Raw genomic sequence first — 18196 nt, 5'->3', positions numbered from 1 at the left:
GAGAGAGAGAGAGAGAGAGAGAGAGAGAGAGAGAGAGAGAGAGAGAGGCAGGCAGAGACAGAGAGGGACAGACAGAGATAGAGGTAAGGAAACTAATAAGGCTTTTCAAATTTTCAAATAAAATCAAACAGGTTTTCTAAGAGAAGCCCAGGGTAACACCAAGTGTGCTTATGAATGCGTGAATGCATGCACACATGCATGCTAGTGCACACAAGGGATGTGTGGAAGAAGGAGCATGCTTCCCCTTTGCCTTCTAGGTCTTTGAGTAGCCCTGATGTTTCAAATGTATCAATATGGGTTCATTTATCTAAAGCACTACATGGGAAACTTTGACAACAATAATACTAACAATAACAATAAAATAACAATGATGATGATGGTGGTGGTGGTGGTGGTGGTGATGATGATGATGAAGAAGGCTATTATTTACTCCTCTAAACTGGGAGTGGTTGATTAAAACTAGTTGGAAAGGTGACCTCTAGTGGCAGCTGTGTTTATTCAATTAGTTTCAACTAGTAATAGGATAACAAAACAAAATGACCCTCAAAGGTAAGACATAAATCTAAGTGCCATCTCAATGATATCTAAAGAAGCACTAATAACATAACCATGCATGTCTTCAGTCGTCTCGGTTAACAACTATATAGGTTACAACAGTGTTAACATGTCCAAAGTTATCATTTAGGCCATTCTTCAGTGTCTCTACAGTTGATACAACCTTGGACCCGTATTTAAATAACTATTTGAAGTTTATTTAATGTGCAAAACAGGTTGATTTAGAAACTGTCCTCTGTCTTTTGGGGGGTATGAGATGACTGTTTTAAAGTCAAGTTGATTTTTATAACCCAAGTTTTCCAAATTAGCAATACAAAATTCATATCAATATTTATGCTTTATGCAGAGCATGGGGTGAGTCAGAAAAACACTAGACTTCAAGTGAAGGTAAATTTCATTAAGGTAAAATCGGCTACTATTTTGTGTGTGTGAACGATGTGTGTGCATACACTCATGTACGTTAGTAAAGGCACATGTGTCAGGGCACTGTGGAGATCAGAACACAACCTCGGGTCTTGGTCCTTGCCTGTCACCTCATTTGAAGCAGGGTTTCTCCTTTCTTGTCCTCCTTGGTGTACACAGAGGTCTGGCCCATGAACTTCTGAGGTTCTCCAGTCTGCAGGACTCATCACTTTGTTGGAGCACAAAGATTACAGATGTGAGTTACCAAGACCAGCTTTTACATGGGCTCCAGGAATTTGAACACGCGCCCTCCCATTTCCAAGGCAAATGCTTTGCCCACTGAGCCATCCCAGCCCTCAGTTACAATTTTATCACCAAGGTGGAACACAATAATATATAATTAAACTGTTAATATAATCTCTAAGGAACTATTATAACTCATTAATGGTCCTTAAATATACTTTTTTTTAAAATGCAGGAGTACTGTTGAAACACTATTATTTATAATGGATGGGGCCCAAGAGTTTCTTTGGGGACATTCTGTCAGCTTTTCTAGGACTAGTTAGGTAAGAACATGGACTAGGTTTGCAATCCTTTACAGTGTCACAGCCTCACTGTGAGATGCTGCACTTACGTTTTAGCTTAGAACAAGCACCAGTCTGAAAGTTTTCCTAGTGTGTAACAAAATTGCCAGAAAGACATTTAATGATCTAATTATCTTGCTTAACTTAGAGCAACTGAACAAGGATGCCTCTCCTGGTTTAGAGGCATGTCTTTCCAGGATGGAAAAGCGCTGGTCAGGAAATGATGGTGCTCAGAACCGAGCTGGAAGGTGAGCTCAGGGAAGAGCTGACGTCAGTCGTGGACTGTTCTGATGCACTCAAGTAAATCAGGAGGTTAATCCCAACTCCTCCAAAATTCAGATTTAAATCAGTCAGTTCTCCACTGAGAATGGCAAAGACAGACTCTTTCAGACCCACAACCTGGGCCCCCAAGATGCTCACAAGTAGAAACTGTCAGGGATTCTTCATTATTTACTAATTATGTCAAGACAGAATGTAACAGCCCAGAACAGAACAGGCTCAGTGTTGTGTAATAAGCCTGTCACCTTTCTCCTTATGAGATGATGCTCAAGGAAGAGGCTGGGTTGGTTTTGTCCTCTGTACCTGACTATTCGTCTGCTGTGCAGGACAGAAGCGGACTTCTGTTATTTTCCTCATGTATGTCTCATCTGACTGTTTTCAGACAGGGTTTCTCATAGAACCTGATGTTCACCAAAAAGGCTGGCCAGGGAGTAAACCTGGGGACTGTCTTGTCTTCTGCAACAGTTTTCCCCCTGAAACCTGCGGGTGAGGGCTATGCTGGGGCTTGACTCAGGCCCTCATGATTGTATGGCCCACACTTAGCCAACAGAATCATCTCTCCAGGCCTCATTTTAGAACTTGACATCAACCTCCAGGAGGAGACACTAGAAAACACAGCACAATCCACTGGGCAAATCTGTCCACTTCCTCTTGCTGTCACTGCCTGCCGAGACCATGCACAGCGAGCAGCTGAAGGCGTTTGCTCTACAGACATCAGTGGAAACGTGCTGATGAGAAAGTAACGCTACTCAAGATTCTCACAATCAGTTTTGCAGAGAGTACAGAAGAGATTTCTCTCAGACAGCTGTCACTACATCTACAGCAATCAGATCTTTGGCCCTACATTTTGATGGCATAAATTTATAAAATACCATTTAGGAAGAAATTTAAGCCCACTATTCGCCTTGTTCTCCTGACTTGATAATGTTTCACTTCTTGATTTACTTCCCAGTCTTATAAAACATTAAGGGCTGGCAGCCTTACCTTTTCAAATTAAATACACTTCTCAACCCATAACAGATGATGTCACATCACAACTTAAACTCTCATTTCCTGCAACTCTTAAGATCTTAAACCCTACTGCTCTCACCTCCAGGCTTCCTTTTGCCATCTCAAAATCTTGCTCACTCCTGCAACTCAGATCTTAAACCTCCCCCGTTGCATTAAAGGCTTGGTTACCAGCTACTTGGAACTGATGGATCCTTTAGCACCTAATGGAAGGAAATTAAGTCCTTGGGAGAGAGCTCTCAAAGGGGATATTGGGGTCCTGGTCCCTCCCTGTCTCCTTTTTGCATCCTGAGCATCATGAGGTAAACAGGACTCCTCTGCCTTGTCTTACCCTAATGTGCTTTGCTGCCACAGGGCCAAGTAACCATACACTGAAAACTTGGAAAATGTAAGTAAAAATAAACCTTTCCCCAGGCACTTTGTCAGAGTAATGGCAAATTGAGCGGTAGGCTACTAGGTAGTCTGAGAAAAGCCATGCTCGAATCTGCTCAGGGTCTTCACACAAACTGCTACTTACCCTGGACTCTAGTCCCCCACCACACAAACTACCTTTATTATGTAAGGTGGGAAGGCCTTTCCCTAGCCCCTATTTTAAATCAGGTTCTATTAGATTTCTCCCCCATACCTCAGTACAACATGTCGCTTTGGAGATGTATAGTGTTGAATTGCTCCATGAGACAGCTGGAATCAAATTGCTCAATCTATAACCTTACATTTAGCATCTAGCAGTACGGGACATACAGTAGGTGTTAATGAATATTTGACTGAGCTAATGAACACAAATCCCAGGAAATCTCTTACTTCAGGGAAGGGAAGTACCCATAGCCAGTGCCATAGCTGTTATTAGCCAAGCTATCCATGTGGCTACTTGTTTGTCTGAAGTCCGCTGAAGCTCACCTGGGAGCCAAGAGGCTGACTGCCAGTTTGGAACTAAGCCTGGGCGGCATTTTGGCCACAATTCCCTCTTCACTTCTAGCTGTGGTAATGGCAGGCTCTAGGGGGACCCCTAACTTTGTAGATCTACCTACTACAGGGCCAAGACTGAGTGTATCGGCTGGACTTAAAGGTAAACAATTGTTTACAAGAACTCAAATAAGGTTAACATTTACAAATCTGCAGTAGCTGACTGCTCCTGATTCGATATCAAATTACTAAGTGGAAAGAGACGAGTTATGGAGTCCTCCTTCTCCTCCCCTCCCTGGTTTGCCGCCTTCTGGGAGAGATTTTGTTTCGAAGTGACTGACTTACAATTACAACCTGGGCTTGTGAAAGACGGATATTTTTATATTTGCCTGTTGACCTTGGAAATTTAGGGCATGTTTTAAAAGGATATAAAAATAATAAAGAGAGTAGACTAAGTGTTGAAACCAAAGTAAAATGTACAGTTTAAACATTCCATAAAACTTTCTAATGTGTTATAGAGATAGTGAACATAGCTCAGGTCTCTCTGATCTGTATTCTCTTTCCTTTCCTGATGTGTATGCGGGTGTGTGTGTGTGTGTGTGTATGTGTGTGCACGTGTGCATGCATGTATGTCTGTGCATGTGTCTGTACACACTTATGTGATAGACAGAAATTCATATCAAGCACCTTCCTTAATCACTCTCCACCATAGTTTTTGGGACAGTGGTCCTCACTGAACTTGGAGCTTGCTAATTAAGCTACACTGGCTGGCCAGCAAGCCCCAAGGATCAACCATCTTTATCTCTGTGGCATGAATTATAAGAGAATCTGGCATGTATATTACTTTTTTAAACCTGAGTTTTAGGGGGTCAGGCTCAGGTCCTTATGCTCCTGTGACAAGCACTTGACCCTCTGCGCCATCTCCTCGGTCCCCTCCCCCACATACTCTCTGTAGTAATGGTTCTTATCCTCAACACAGTACTACCAGAAAGGGATCACACAGAACTATTAAGGGTGTTGTCCTCATCGTCTAGGTTGTATGACAGATTAGTCAAGGATTTGTGTTTGGTTCAGAGAACAAAGACCTGGCTGGACGAACTAAAAGCTCTGTAGACTCTTTGTTAACATCCGTCCACACAATCTCAGCTTGATGGCTACACCTGGGGAGGGACTCGGGTTTTTCCCAGCTAGTGAGTAGGTTAGAGTCCTGTCTGCCTGTATACACAAGTGCAGTCTGGTATGTGCTCACGCACAGCTCTGCTCCTGTTATCTTCTTGAGATAACACACTACAGGAAATCGATGTTTCTTGTACAAACAAGAGAGCTCCCAAATCCAGGCAAGAAATGCTCTGGAGGAAGGATTTAATGGTCTGCTGTGACTGGCAGTTCAGTCACACTTTGCTTTCAGTTCAGACTAACTTAAGGATTTTCAATTTACAAGTACATGGGAGGAATTATATCAAATCCTTCCGAAGGAGACTCTAGTTCTTCATTTTGAAAAAAAAAAGTGTGATTAAATATTGAAGTCCATCATAAGATTTAATATACACTCGATTATTTTCTTATTTACAAACGATGTAGGGATGGTGCTTTTCATTGTTTTCTTTTAATACCCTTTGTCTTTGTTATTTTTCTATTGCTGTGAACACCATGACCAAGGCAACTAATAAAAGAAAGCATTTAGTTTGTGGGCTCATAGTCCCAGACAGTTAGTCTATGATCTTCATGGACAGAAGCATGACAGCAGGCATAGGACTGGAGCAGTACCTAAGCCCTTACATCTGAATCACAAGCACGAGGCAGGGAGAGCTAGCTGAGAGTGGCACGGGCTTTGGAAATCGCAAAACCTACCCACAATAACACACCTCCAGCAAGGCCACACCTCCCAATCCTTCCTAAACAACTCTACCAACTAGGGACCAAGTATTCAAATACAGTGGGATTTTACATTTTATGCATTTATTCATTCATGTGTGTGTCCATCTGCTTGTCTGTATGTGCATGCATCTGTATTGGTGCCCTCAGAGGCTGGAGGAAGGTGTTGGATCCTCTGGAACTGGAGTGGCAGGTGGTTGTGTACTGGTTTATTACATGAGCTATGGGTACTGGGAACCAAACCCAGGTCTTCTGTAAGAGCCACAAGTGCTCTCTCTAGCTCCAGTTCTGTCTCTTAGGGGCCTGAGAAGATGCAACTGTAGACCTAGAACTAAAAAGTCAGTATGAACTTTCAGGATGAGGTCGCTGTGTAGCTCAGTAGTAAAACATTTGCCAAGAATATGCAAGGCCCTGGGTTGGCACCCCAGGGGTGAGGGGAGAAGGTGATTTTAGGATGACCACAGTTAATCATTCAGCAAAGGACAGGGCTCTTGGAAGCCAGCAGAGGTCACCCATCTACCATAGGCAAAGAGAAGGTAACCCAATCCAGTCGTTTAGATTAAATGATGTATTACTTTCTTATCCAACAACAGCAACTTAAGGAAGGGAGGAAGGGTTCGTCTCATAGTCTGAGGGTCTATCTTAATGGGGAGGGCCTGGAGGCAGGAACAGGAGCTGGCTGGACAGATTGTGTATCTGAAGTCAGCAAACAGAAGGATGGATGTTGTGGCTGGCCTCCATTTCTTCTTTTGATTCAGTGTGGAATCCTAGCCCATGGAATGGTACTCCCCACACTGAGATGGGCCTTCCTGCCTCCACTAACCTAGTCTAGAAACTGACTCACTGATATCCCCAGAGATGTAAAGTCCCTTCCACATGACTCTAGACCTGGTCAAATTAGGAATAATTTGATTAACCACAAAAGTTGCTCAGTCTTGAAAAGAAAGCGAATCTTGAGCTTTGGCATGAAAAGAAAGAATTTCCCTCAGAAGAAATGAAACTGGAGAGGGAGCTGAGAGAGAGTCCCGAACTAGTCTCCACCAAGCACCTCCCAATGTCAAGCTGGCCTTGCATCACCACCACTTTTTCTTGCTCTAATATTGGCACATCTCCCCACACTAGATTCTGCAATCCATTCCTGAAACCCCTCACCTGCCCCTCTCTCTTCATACTTACCAAGTTCAATCCCACTTTTTGTCAGCTCTCAGGCCTATATAGATGGCTAGAGAAAAAAAAATATACAGTAAGGTCGACTACTCTTTCTTTAAATTCATGGCTGCTACCTTCAAAGTTTCCCTTGGGTGTATTTCCCTTGTCCATTCACTCACATGCTCCCCTAGACAACCACAAAATTCTCTGACAGAGCCGTCCAGACTTGCTGTCTGCAGGTTCTCTCTACCCTTTATTTCCCTTTGAATGCTTTCCAATTAAGCTTTTGTTTCCACAATCTACTCTCCTAAGCCCCGTCTCACCGTGTAGTGCTCCCTGTGTCGGATCCTCCAGTAGGACTCCTCCCAGTCAGCTTCTGAGGCTTTCAGCTGCCTCTGGTCCTTTCCTGAGGTAAAGGCTTTGTTTCTCTTGGTCCCTCCTCAATTCTCTCACTCTTAATGCCCAAGAGCTTCCTGTCCACTATGGCAGCATGGGCTATGTGTGCCTCTTTAAATGTTAAATCAAATTAAACATGCGCTCTTCAGTTACACACATCATGTCTTAAGTGTTCCAGACCTGCATGGTTCTAGTGGCTGGACATCTGGATGATGTAAAGAATATGTCTATATCACTGAATGCTCTACAGGACATAGCTACACTAGACTATCTGAGGCTTACTCATAGGATTCACTCCCTCTTTGTGTCTCTGTTCCTCCCCCTTCCCTCTCTCTCCATTCTCCCCGCTCTGAGACTCCTTTCATCTCTTCCCCAGTGAATTCTACACCCCCATCTCTCTCCTGGACATTTCTCTGAGCTCCAGACTCCTTTATCCTTCTGTCCACACCATTCCACTTGCAGATCTCATGGCTGCCTTAAGTTTATGAAACCTAAATCAAGCTCCTGGCCTTTCCTAACCTCTGACACCCTCAGACTCCTGCTTCACAGTTTTCCCCATGTGATGGCAAATTTTGTACTCTGACCTGATCTGAGAGTCATACCAGACTCTTCCCTATCCCTCTTCCCACAGTCTAGGAGCAAAACGTCTCTGACTGATGCTTCAGAAACCCCTGGAATTATCTGATTCCATCATCTCTCCTGGATCATTACACATGCTTTCTTCCCAGATTCCCTGGTTCTGCCCTTCCAGCCTCCCCCACCTTGGCCTAGTCTCAGCAAAATAACCAGAATATTTATCTGACAATCTGATTCTATCTCTTCTCTTCAAAATGTTCTAATAGCATCCATCTCTCTCAGGGTAGATAGACACCAAACTTCAGCCAGGAACCAGGGTTGGTTATCTGCCTCCCAGCACCAAGGAGATCTGTTCTTCCTTCGACTTAGTCTCTACTCCAAAGCCTTCTGCAGCTCAGCACTCTGCTGAGTCTGCTGGGGAATCTTAAGGGGTTGCTTCTGTACTCCCCCACATATGCTGCCTTAGTAAAGAGGTCTCCCCTGACAACCCTGTGAACAGTAGCGACCTCTCCTGATATCCCTTCCTATATAGTAACGACCTCTCCTGAATATCCCTTCCTTCCTATCTCATGTCCCTAGTTCTTATCTTGGCATTTATTTCATGTTAAGTGTGACATTGATGCTTGGCTATTTCTGGCTGAACTCCCAGTTGAAAGAGTCCTCAAGATGTCAGGAGACAATCTTGCCCTCAATTTTTTCAAGCTTTAGACATTGCACAACACCAGGAAGTCACATCTGTACATGGTCTCTGACTGAGCATGACAGGCAGAGACGTGCACACATGCCTTCTCTATTCTTGTTCTGATTCAGCTCCTTCCTTCCTCCAGCCCCCTCTCCTCAGACGTGTAGAGTTCATTTCATTTCAGACTGAATTTAAGCTACAGGTTTGAATTTTTTCTATAATCTGCCGACCTGACTATGTATATAATTTCCTCCGAAGAGTGACTTGTCTATAATTATTATTTTTAGATGTTTTAGTGATTTCTTCTCTTAGGAAGCTATAATTCCAAGTGCTAGGTGCTGGTGTCTGAATTTTCACCAGTAGGAAGTTCTTAGTATGTATTTTAATTAAGGTGGGTTTGATGGGTGGGAAATACACTTAAGACTCTCCAGCTGGTTTTGCAACTTTACAGTTATCCTTTGGGCTGTCCTCTGAGGCCACAGAAGTCCTTTACACAATGTCCATCTGGAGTCTGGTGGCAGAGCTGGCAATGGCCAACAGCGTTCTGTTCAGGCTGTCATGTGTCAGTAGGAGTGCTTCACTCAAACCTCTGTGGTGGCCTCCTGGAAGATGTGACCAAGTCCAACCAAGACGGCAGGGAAGGATGACTCCCACCAAGAAGCTGATTCCCTGAACCACCTACCTTCATGGAGGGAATATCAGAGACAGGCACTTTCATCTGTGACTGGCACCAATTAAAGAAATGGGAGGAAAAACCGCACCTGGTCGCATCTGAGGAAGTTTCACAGTGGATCTTCCACTTGCTGCTTCCCTTAGACCACTGGTGAGCAGGAGAATGGAAATAAGGTGCAAGAGGTACGACCTTCTTCAAGATGAGCCATGATTATTTCTATGATATTCCAGTACTTCTAAATTCCTTTGAAGAATGAGGTACTCTCAAAATGCACCCATAAACTCCTTTAGACCTTTCTGTGAAGCAGTAGGATCTTGAGTGTGGCCTAGACTTAAAGACTGTGTTCTATAGGCTGATGGCTGGTACAGAGTGAACTTGCACCATGACGTAGGAACAAAGAGCCTATGGAGAAGGCCATTCTTGAGGAGCTGAGGCTTCTGGACACCAGTCTCCAGCAATGTATCCCTCTTTCCCCAAGTAAAGCCTTCTGATGACTGCAGCCTCAAGAGTCACCTTGGGCTAGAACCAGAGCTACAGAGCTCTGGGTGGGATTTCTGGCTGGCAGAGCCTACGAGACAAAGTTTGCTAGGTTAAGCTGAAATAAGCTACTTTAAAGCAACAAGTAACTAGGTCATAGGATAAGGACCACACAACCTCAAACAGATAATTTTGCTAATGTAAAAAACAAAATCATCAGCTGCCTGAAAGGAAGAGGAAGCAATTTGGTTTTGCCTTCGTGTGGGTCAGAGCTGCCTTGCCTTGCCTGCTCAGAGTGAGGCACAGAAGGTTCACAAGACCAGGAACACCAAGCCATTGTCATAGTTCTGACACTGTATCAGCAACACTCTGCTCCAGGCTGCCCATGGTCCTCTGTTGCTGCCTGGTGGCCTACCGGCCCTGTGGAATCCCAGGGTGCTCAGCCAGCCCTTCCTGGTGAATATATGAACCCAAGGGTATTGGACAATGTTCCTGAGTGGGTCAGGGGCTGACAGCATTATCAGGAGATATGTGTTACCACTATTTGTACACAGTTTCCTGTTGGTTTTGTACCTTAATGATCTTACTGTCCCTAATTCAAAGTAAATCCAGCTACAGTTTATATGCAGCTTTTCAGTGATTGGTTTTTGTTTTGTTTTGTATTCTCCCTATAACTTGAGTGGAACACGTAGTTACCTACCTGGAGACATTTGATGAGAGTTTGAAGAAGACAGGTACATTCCTCAATGAGCATCATCTGAACACGAGTGAAAGTTCTAACCGCAGCTTGCTCCTCATGTGTGGACCTGTCCTGCTGTTAGCCTAATGTTTTCCATCACTGATATTCTATTCCCTCATCTGAATTACACAGTTAACTGAAGGCTCAAGCCTTCAGAGGTCAGGAATATAGACATGAAACAAGATCCATTCTCACACTAGACATAGAGACACATAAGCAACTATTCTACATACCACATATTTATCTTATGCATGTATTTTGTATGTGCATGTCTATGTATGTGTAGGTATGCATATACAAGTAATGAGAAGGTTAAAGAACAACCTCGGTGTCATATCTCGGAAACTATTTGTTGTTGTTGAGACAAAACATCTTCACTGGCCTAGAATCTGTGAAGTAAGGGAGGCTGTCTAGGCAGCAAGGAATGTGGAGAGCTCCGCATCCCCAGTGCTGTGAGTACATGTGTATATGACCACTACACCTGGCTTTTTCCATGTGAGTTGGGAGGACAAACTCATATCCTTTACCAACTGAGCCACTTCCCAGCCTCTGTCCCACAAACCCTTAACACCAGTTACTGATTAGGACATATGATCGAGACCCAAGTGGTGGGGTCAGGGAGGTGTCCTAGAGAAGGAAGACTCTTCTCTAGAGCTACACTTCAGGGACAAGTAGGAGCCAACTGAGCAGAAAGGAGACAGGATGGAGAAGAAAATTCAGGCAGAGGATGTCACAAAGGCACCAAAACTCAAGCAGTGTAAGTTCAGAGGTTCAGGGGGAATGGTTACATTAAAGCACAAGGACGTGGTATAAATTAGACCAAAGGTAAGTTGGGCCCAAATATGGAACATCTCTGGTACCCATTTAAGAATTTAGGCTTTACTATCAAGAAGTGATTAATGGGGTTAGAGATGGGGTGGGCAGATGAGTAGATTAAAGGGTGAAGAACCAAAGGTCAAGGAGACAGGCAGGAGTTATGGTGGAAACGAGAAATTTGCAGATGATGGTGGTATCTGTAATGGGGAAGGGAGTGACTTAAGATCATTTATAAGATGGATTTTTCTTGGGAAATGAGGACCATGGTGACATCATGAGGGAAGATGAAGGAAACTTCATTCTGTAATGGTTTCCTGAGGCCACTACTACTGTCCCAGAGAGAGTGCTGCCACAGGCACCTTAGGAGACATAGTGATGAGCCAAGTTCTGAGCACAGCAGTATGCCAACTGTTTGTATTTTTGTTCATTCTCTAGATGTCTTGGGAGGCTAAGAGAGTATACATGTTGATTTATCTACAGCCTGAAATAAGGGTAGCAGATTCTGTTAGTAAGCAACCCTGCTATACCATTATAGGCAGAAATCAGAGCTGGGTGTGGTGGTGCACACCTGTAATCCTAGCTCTCCACAGACAGAAGGATTATTATGAATTTGAGAGAAAGTCTATATAGTGAGATGCAGGCTCAAACATTTTAAAATTATTATTTAATAATAAACCGGCCTGAAGCACCGACATGAGATGATTTGGATCATATAAGAAGTCTATTAGGCTCTGACGTCACCCAGTCATTTGTCCAAGGAAGCCTCCTGTCAATTTACACCAATGCAGACCCAAAATAAAGATCAGCACAGACTAAAAACAAACAGACAACAGCCAACTTTTCCTTACTTTTTCCAAGGAGAAATTGAATGGAAGCTCTAAGACCGTGTAGCGAGGAAAGCTGGGAAGAGCGACCTAAAATCAACTCTTCCCTTTCCAGATTCAGGGCCTTTCCTTGGGATCAAAGGTGGAGGTGGGTAGAAAGAATACTAAAGGTGGGGTACCACAGTCCCTTTACAAAGGGAATGTCAGGGTCTGTGTTAGCTACTTTTTAAAGTATCCAAATACTTAACAAGGAACACCCTAAGGAAGAAAGGACTTGTTCTGGCTTATGGCTTGGAGCCAAACATCTCATTTCATTATGGGATGGGGAATGGGAGTCAGGGATGTGATAGCAGAGAGAGATCAAAGCTAGTGGGGATATGAGGTAACTTGCTCATATCCAGAAGACAACTCAGACAGAACCAGGGTGGGATACGGCCCGTAAGACCACCTCCACCTCCCCTCACTCCCTTCTTCCAGCAAGGCTCCGCTTCTAAAAGATTCCACAACTCTACTGGTTAGCTAATGCTGTCAACTTGACACAACTTACAGCCGCAGGTCTCAACCTTCCGTGTGCTGTGGCCCTTTAATGCAGTTCCTCATGCTGTGGTGACCCCCACCCTCAACCACAGAATTATTCTCATTGCTACTTCATAACTGTAATTTTGCTACTGTTATGACTCATAATGTAAATAGTTTTGGAGACAGAGGTTTGCCAAAGGGGTCGTGACCCACAGATGAGAACTGCTGACCTAGAGTCATTTGGCAAAAGGGAAGTTCAACTGAAGATCTACCCAGGTCAGACTAGACTGTGGTTGTGTCTGTGAGAGATTGTCTTGACTGTTGATGTAGGAAGGGCCAGACCATTACCAGGCAGGTGAAAAAGGTCAAAGAGCATGACCCAGAGGTCAAGCCAGTAAAAAGCACTCTGGTTCTGCTTGAGTTCCCGTCCCTTTTGCCCTCAGTGATGGACTGCAACCTACCTGGAAGCAGAAAATGAAATAAACTCTTTCCTCCCCAAGTTGTTTTTGGTCAGACTATCTAATTCATAGCAACAGAAAAGCAAAGCAGGATACCACCTTCCAAAATAGCACCAACAACTGAGAGGTATTAAAGCACAAGAGGCCGTAAGGAACATCTACATCCAGACCATAACAAGTTGATCTCCAGTGTTTTTACCTGGCCATATATACTCCATGTATGTCAGCTGAGGCTTTCTGAGATACTCTCCTTTGAGGCTGACCTTGCACTCTGTCCTTCAAAGCCCCCTACTATTGGTCCTTTATTCTCTGGCCTCTATAAAACATTAATCCTCACAACCATGAAAGGAATTCTGGCATCTAGCCCTTTGTACTTAAAGATCTTCAGGCGTGGGAAGCAGAATCTTCAGGCAGAACTGTACTCAAGAGCAAGCTCCAGCTCAACAACTGAGACGAATGAAGCAGTAAGCCAGACTGAAGGTAGACCCTGACTCCAGTGCACCTGAAAAAACTGGTCTCACAGAAGCAGCAGGTGGGCTGGAGGTGGGTTGGCCCTTCTAAGTTGTTTCAACTCTGGAGTAAGGCAGGGTCTTTGTTTGCCAGTGTTAATCAGTCACTAGATATGGCCTTATCTGGAGAAGGAGGCATTATCTAAGACAAAACAGCTCTGTTTAACCCCAAAGGGTCTCAGCTGAGAACTGTCAGCTGCCAACATTCCTGGCAGCTGATAGATTACACTTGTGGAAGAGGCGGGCAGAGAGTCATGGCTAGGGGGATCTGGCCTCACTGTCTGCATGGCCAGGGTCGTGGTGCTTCACCCCTTCATTACTCAGTCCACAGAACTTAGGGGCTGGGTTTGGGGCTCTCTTATACTAACACTACCTTCTATCCTATGAGAATGAGGTCAACACTAACAGAGGTTTTACTCTTACATCCCAGTAGGGCTTATGGAAATGATTCCTAATCCACATGTGTGCTGGGCAGTTTAAAATCAACATGACACAAGCTATAATGATAAGGGATGATGAGGAGCCTCAATTGAGAAGATGCTTCCATAGCATCAGGTTGTATTCAGATCTGTAGGGCATTTTCTTAAGTACTGACTGATAGGGGAGGGACCAGCCCATTCATGGTGGCGCCACTCCTGGGCTGATGGTCCTGAGTTCTATAAGAAGGCTGAGCAAGCCAAGAGGAATAAACCAGTAAGAACCCCTCCATGTTCTCTGCATTAGCTTCTGCCTCTAGGTTCCTGCTTGGTTTGAGTTCCAGTCTTGGTTTCCCTCATAGACTACATACCTCCTCCCGAATTCTTTTTGGTCCTGGTGTTTCATCAAAGCAATAGTAACCCTAACTAAGACAACATATATCCAGAGGCACGAGCAAGGGGTTTGGAAACTAAACTGACATTTATGGCTGTACCAAACTACATACATCACACTTTGTCTCGTGAATCTCTTATCACTATTTATAGCAGGGAATAATTAAAACAGATGTTATTTTATATAAGTTCCAAGCTTGCTATGAGAACCCAGAGATGGTGCTGGGTTGTTGTTGTTGTTTGTTTGTTTGTTTGTTTTTGGTCTTCCGGGAAGAGGAAACTTCAGCTGAAAAAAAACACCTTCATCAGACTGGTCTGTGGGGATTTTCTTATTTTCTTGATTGATGTGGGAGGTCCTAGCCCACTGTGGCACCCTCCTGGGCAAGCTAAGCTTGGAGCAAGCCATTCAGCAATGTTTCTCCACAGCCTCTGCTTTGTTCCTGCCTCCAAGTCCCTGCCTTGACTTCCCTTCCTAACAAATCGACTATTCACTCACTGTAGGATGACAGAAACACTTTCCTCCCATGTTGCTTTGGGTCATGGTGTTTATCACAGCAACGTAAGCAAACTAGGACAGATGATAAACTCAAATTACTGTTGAAAAGAAAAAAACCTACAACTAGTGTTTCACAGTGTTAGATAATAAATGTACACCCATTCAAGATGGAAAATACTAGGCTGGTAAGTGAGAAATAGATATTTCTAAATATTTACAGTTATTGATATTATTAGTATACATTATACTATATAATGTTGTATTAGTAGTATATGCTATATACTATTTTATTAGTAGTATATGTTACATATGTAATTTATATAATATATTAGTATATATTGTACTATTTAGTATATATTATAGTTATAGGTATAGAAATTGATATTTATAAATATTTATAAAGAAGTAAGGCAGAAGATTCAATATTATTAACAGATAAATTCTCATCAAATAGATCTGTGAACCCAACAAAGGTCTTAAAAATTCCAAGTCTTTTGGGCAGAAATTGATGAACTGATTCTAAAATACAAATGGACACATGAAAGATCCACAAAAAAAAAAAAACCCTTAAAAGACAGAAAGCAAGAAACCTACGTTTCTCATTTTAAAATTCACCATTAAGCCACCTTAATTAAGATAGCATGGTACTGCATGGGGAAAACATATAAATCAATGCCCCAGAACTGAGAGTCTTACAAGCGAAGCTTTGCACTCATAGCACAAGGTTCTAGGCAAAGGCATCAAGGTAATAGGACAGAAAGTATAGTTTTTCTGACAGAGTTGTGAGACAACTGGATAGCTGAAGGCAAAAACCAAATCTAAACAAACCAAGAAAAACTGGACTTAACGGATAAACTTTCAGGAGAGGAACTGGAGTCCATGTGACAAATTGGTAAAACTTACTTTAAGAAATTGCCAAACTATTCTAAAATGAAGTCAAAATGAATTGGAACATAGGGTAGGTTTTTAAAAAATGAAGAAGAAAATATAGACAAGATTTACAAGCTTGGGTTAGACAAAGAGTTATTGAACAACATCAAAAAGCATGACTGACTCAAGAGAATCTTAAGGCAGAAAAAAAGATTTCAGCAAAATTAAAATTAGGCTTCAAATATATCAACAGGAAAATGAGAAGACAGCCACACTCTGGAAGAGAAGAACACACACGCAGAAGTGATACTTCTGGGGAAAAGAAATGTTTTAAGTTTGGGTCCTGCAGTGTCTGGGTAGCCCTATACACTTACTGAAATCACTGATTTATACCTAAAGCAGCCCAGTGGTGTGGCATGGAATTAGATCTCAGAAAACTGTTAAAAATTAGAGGGGTTATTTTGCCCACACAGTGAGGGCAGGCATCCGGCCTGTTACAATGGTGTTTGAGCCTCCGAGGGACAGGCTCTCTATCTGAGCCTCGGCTACCTCTCCTCTGTGTTCCCACCTTCACACTGACTCCTTTCCTAGCTACAAAAAACTAAAAAAACTAGACATGAAGAAGACACAGGCCACTGCTTCTTGGCCTTCTGGATGAGACCAGCTATAGTGTCTGTTTTTACCAGCCTACCTCCTGAGGCATCCTCTATCTGAGGACAATTGTTTAAGAGGATTTTTGGAGCAGGGAGGTAGAATAGGAACTTGCTTGACCCACATATAATTCTGGTATTATAGTGCCTTGAAAAACAATATACCCCCTTAGTAGAATTAAATCAAACATACTCGCCAGGTAAGTCAGCCAGCCACTTTAAGAGGTATCTCAGAGAAATAACAATCACTGGCTAAATCATGTCACATGACCATAAAGGATTTTATTTATTTATTTGAGATAGGATCTCATGATGTAGCCTGAGCTGGCCTGGAACACACCGTGTAGACCAATCTGGCCTCAAACTCAGATTTGCCTGTCTCTGTCTCCTGAGTGCTGGGATTTTAAGGCATGTGCCATCATACCCTGTGATTTTACCCTGTGTGTGTGGAGATGGAGTCACAGGCAGCAGTGAGTCACCCAATATGGGTGCTGTAAACCAAACTTGGGTCCTCTGCAAAAGCAGTGCTCTTAACCGCTACACCAGGGTTCTAGCCTAGAGATTCTTAACCCAGGGATCATGACCCTTTTGGGGGTAATAGATCAGATATCCTGCATATCAGATACTTATATTATGATTCATAATGGTAGCAAAATTACAGTTACAAAGTAGCAACAAATGTAATTTTAAGGTTGGGGGAATCTCCAAAACATGAGGAACTATATCAAAGGGTCATAGCATTAGGAAGATTGAGAACCGCTGCTCTAGCCCCAGATGTGACTGTTAGAAACACAGGGTTATATTGCTGCTCTTGGTCACCCAAGGTTCCATTAGCAAGAAAGAATGGATGAGCGGCTCACAGTCTCAGGGTTGAAAAATAATTCTTGCTGTCAATCTAAATACAAACCCGGCCAGCACTCCTCACACTGTTTAGTGGTGTCTGTCTGGTCATGAGTCGATGAACCAGGATGTGCTTATTATTCACGGTTGCTAATTAAAATGAAAACCAAACAAATCCTCTGAAAAAACAAACAAAAAAACAAACAACAACAACGAAAACCAGAAGGGTTCTAAAAAAGCTGTCTGTTAGTTGAACAAATGTTCACTGTTCTTCATATTTTTAGTTCCAAGACAAAAACCTGAAGGCTGGGACATTTGGTACTGTAGAAAAACAGGATTCTCAAGTTAGAAATGCCTGTATTTTGAAACTTGGTGGTGTCTTGAAGTAACTACGCCTTGGGCAAACGCCAGTGTGGCTCGGCCTCAATTTCTTCATCTTTACAAAGGGAGGCCAACAGTTGACTCCCAGGCGAGGGAGGCCTACACAGTGGTGTCAAGCCCAGCCCTGGTGCTTAGCTTCCTTCCTTGAGACTCACACAACAGAGAGGCACAGCTGTCGCACACAGCCAACAAGGGTGAGGACTCGCTGCTTTTCTTGCCAAAATTAACCAGCTTTCCAGCCACCGTTTCCCCCACATTTCCCAGGCTGATTATGCTTCTCAAGGGAATTCCTAATTAGAGATCATCCATTCAACATAGATACAAACACACACTAATTTGGAGAAGGGGGAGGAAAACAACCCAATCTCCGAAAAATCCAAAACAAAAGAAAAAACCTCAAACAAACAAACAAAAAACAAGAAACCCAACAACAACAAACCAGAAAAACAACAATAAAGATAGAAGCATACAAAGAAGAAAATTCTAAAAATACTTTTAAAAAAACCCCACAAATTGTTGTAATCTTCCTGGTGGTTGGTTCTTTCACAAAGCCATGGACAGCACTTGGAAAACCACGCTGCTGTGTGCCATGGACTGGGCACACAACAAAAGGTAGAAGCTGGGTTAGGTGCTTGTTGAGAGTGGACGTGCAGGTCATCCGAGGCAAGCTCACGCCTCACACCGTCCATAAAAGGCAGAGGGAGGGACAGGAGAAATGGCACTGGG

The 18196-nt window shown here is 43.2% G+C and overlaps 1 protein-coding gene and 1 non-coding gene across 3 annotated transcripts in view; one reads left to right on the top strand and one right to left on the bottom strand.

The window, feature by feature from the left end:
- Schip1 (schwannomin interacting protein 1) overlaps positions 1 to 18196 on the bottom strand; it is a 156373-nt gene that overhangs the window by 63752 nt on the left and 74425 nt on the right. The window lies entirely within an intron of this gene.
- LOC114618053 lies at positions 16234 to 16419 on the top strand. Its single transcript, XR_003710914.1, has one exon. It is a non-coding gene; the product is annotated as a U2 spliceosomal RNA (small nuclear RNA).

This window comes from Grammomys surdaster, unplaced genomic scaffold (genome assembly GCF_004785775.1).
Source record: "Grammomys surdaster isolate TR1022 unplaced genomic scaffold, NIH_TR_1.0 139, whole genome shotgun sequence".
In the NCBI taxonomy this organism is placed as follows: domain Eukaryota; kingdom Metazoa; phylum Chordata; class Mammalia; order Rodentia; family Muridae; genus Grammomys; species Grammomys surdaster.
Note: the sequence above shows the minus strand (reverse complement) of the source record. Positions and strands in the feature narration are given on the sequence as shown.